Source organism: Triticum dicoccoides, chromosome 1A (genome assembly GCF_002162155.2).
Source record: "Triticum dicoccoides isolate Atlit2015 ecotype Zavitan chromosome 1A, WEW_v2.0, whole genome shotgun sequence".
Taxonomy (NCBI): Eukaryota; Viridiplantae; Streptophyta; class Magnoliopsida; order Poales; family Poaceae; genus Triticum; species Triticum dicoccoides.
The window spans coordinates 580,477,311-580,480,438 of record NC_041380.1 but is presented as its reverse complement, the minus strand read 5'-3'; the positions used below and the strand labels follow the sequence as shown (position 1 = coordinate 580,480,438).

Here is a 3,128-nt window from a genome sequence, read left to right as displayed (position 1 = left end):
TCTGCGCGGGATGTCGGCGAGCGGCTAGTGCTAGGCCTAGTGTGCCGCTGCCTGCTGCAGCCATGAGAAATAGCGTGCTACTACATGCTCGTGCCGGCTACATGGATTGTTCGTATTCTTAGTGGGCTATGCTTTGATGCATAGGTAAAATTAAAAATGCCAAAAACCTGGGTGCCCATGGCCTAGTTTGGCCCCAACAAAGCTCCGTCCCTGGTTAGCAAACAATAAATAGGTTTGTTTTGATGGTGTACTGAAGATTACAAGTATTGTAGATAATACACTTTGTTCATTTCAAGTATTAGTTAATTAATTGTTTCTGCTTCACATTGCTCGAAGACTTGCGAAGCAGTTTTATGTGTTCTGTAGGGGTGGTATGCATCTCTTATTTTATTTCTCAGAAATAAAGGCTAAGAATATGACTATCTGCATATCCTACCAAATCATTATGCCTTCCAACATTAAGCAAAGTGTATGAGGCCTAGACTTTGAATATTTCCTATATTTGATGGTAGAGTTGTAGCAACTTCCCAGATTTCTCAATATCATGTCCAATAGTGTTTATAGTATTTCTTTCATAGATTTTTACTCACACTTTAAAAGTGTTATTAACCAAATTTATGCGAGCTTAATGGAGCATTTGAGTTACACCAAAATGTCCAATAGCAATGGATTCTATACATTGATAAAAGTCAACATATTGCCGGTTAAATCTGTTTTCACCAAAATGGTAGAATTATATGTTACACTCTGCGCATCATAATATTTAGATTTCTATATGCCTTTAACTACATTGACTTTGTCAAAACAATATTCTGCACTAGAAACAGTACAAGATATCTCTGAGTCAACTTATGTATGCAGATTGTTAATATGAGGCGAAATTTTTTATCTCAAGTTATTATATGATCTTAGTTACTGCAGTTTTCAGTATGGTTGCTCTTGCGAGTCGACTTTAGCTTAGCCTCCATTTCTGAATATTTGGAATTGATTTCTCTTCATGTGTTTGTCGCTCTTCCTATTTCCATTCCCGATGCCATAGTAATATATAATTGTTTCTGATGAATATAAGACATTCAGTGTGCTTAAGGACATGGGCGAAATCAAGTATAATTTTAAGAGGAGCATTTGTGAGATCGAGCAGCTACATGATTTCTCAATGCAAAGCTCCTACCTGTGTTTGTGCACTTATTCTTCCAATATATTCTTAGGATATGCCTAACTACAGTGTGACAGCTCCTACCTGTGTTTGTGCACTTATTCTTCCAATATATTCTTAGGATATGCCTAACTACAGTTTTGTCACATGGATTCCTCCTTATTTTGTTATCAACTCACTTGAACTCAAAGTGGTCAGACCCTTCCCCGGACCCTGCGCAAGCGAGAGCTACAAGCACAGGGCTGCCCTTTTTTTGTTAATGTTACTGACTTGAATTGTTTCTGAATGTATTAGGTATCAATTTGTCCATATTTTACTAAATACAAATAAAATACAAAAATGTCGCAACAAAATGGGTCTGATTCCACAACTAAACATATTTTCTATACCTCATTCTCAACTATATGCTCTAGATTATTATGTTATAGTTTAAAATTCAAATATAAAGATAATTACAATTGTGATCTGATTCACAACCTATATACAGGAACCTGCACCATTTTAGTCCATTTTAATCTGTATCCATTTTAGTAAACAACAAAGTTAGGGAAAATGGGAATATAGAGGAAAAATGAAATAGCCCACCTAAAGATTTCCCCGTAACCATTTTGATTTGTACAAGTGGTAATTTAACCTTCCAGTATGCAGATATTGTGACTTCACTTGGGGTGGCAGATCTCAGGCTCCTTAAGCAAGCCCTTGATAGACATGAAGACCACTAAGTTTACATATTTGTGTGCTGAAAAAGCCCTCTGCTGTCACTGATTGCGTCCTACTTTTTTGTACAGGGACACTAATTGCTTTGCATGGACACTGATTGCTTATTTCTCTTGCAGGGTTACTAAAATGCGGTGTCTACCTTGTTTTGGACAAACTTGAACTCCAGGTCTACCGGAGAATAGTGAAGAAAATGTGAGTGTCAACTTGTAGCACTAGTAGAAAAAGGGCCTTTAGTCCCGGTTCATAAGGGCCTTTAGTCCCGGTTCTGGAACCGGGACTAAAGGGTCGGTACTAAAGCCTCCCCCTTTAGTCCCGGTTCCAAGGCCCTCCACGTGGCCGCTGCCTGGAGGTCCACCTTTAGTCCCGGTTGGTAACACCAACCGGTACTAAAGGAAATTTTATGAAAAAAAAATTTGAATTTTTTTTTGAATTATTTTAACCTCTAATCTCTAATCACCCCTCATCACTGCTCAATTTAACCTTTAATCTCTAATCACCCCTCATCGTTCCAAATCATCTAACTTTCCGAACGGTCACCCATCCTCTCACTACTCCAGCCTGAGCACGATTAACTTCCGGGTTCTATTCTCCCTCGTTTCCAAGTCTATACTTGTTGTTTTCCTGACAATAGTAAGATGTTAATCCTATTAACCCTCAGGAATTTAGCTTGAGCATGAAGTCACACATTTCACTGTTTGAGTTTGAAACTATTGTTCTAAAAATCAATAATTATTTAGTAACACTAATATTTCTTGAATAAGTAGTTTGACCATAGTTTGACCACAGTTTGACCATAGTTGACCAAAATTCAAAAAAACTTAAATAATTATTTAGTAACACTAATATTCTTGAATAATTATTTAGTAACACTAATACTTCTTGAATAAGTAGTTTGACCATAGTTTGACCAGATTTAACAAAAATTCAAAAAAAACTGAAATTTGAGCATAACTTTTTTTCCTTTTAGAATTTGAGGATTCTAAAAAATTTGCAAACAGGCCGTAGGCGGTCTCCATCGGATGCGTATTTTCGTTCCAAACATTTTGATATATTATACGTTTTTTTCCGTCATCGTATGCAAAAGTTATAGCCGTTTTTTTCCGACATTTTCCCTACACTTTTTGCAAAACATGTCCAAATTTAAGTTTTAAAATTTTCCTAACTAGTAGATTTAGTAACATAACTACATCTCGAAGGATTTTAAATTTTGAAGTTTCTATCATTTTTTTTTTTTGCTTTTTACAAAACTAAA

At 36.2% G+C, this 3,128-nt stretch overlaps 1 pseudogene; it reads left to right on the top strand.

The window, feature by feature from the left end:
* The first annotated feature begins 1,090 nt into the window (after positions 1 to 1,090).
* The window catches only part of LOC119356049, a 22,185-nt pseudogene continuing 20,147 nt past the window's right edge, over positions 1,091 to 3,128 (top strand).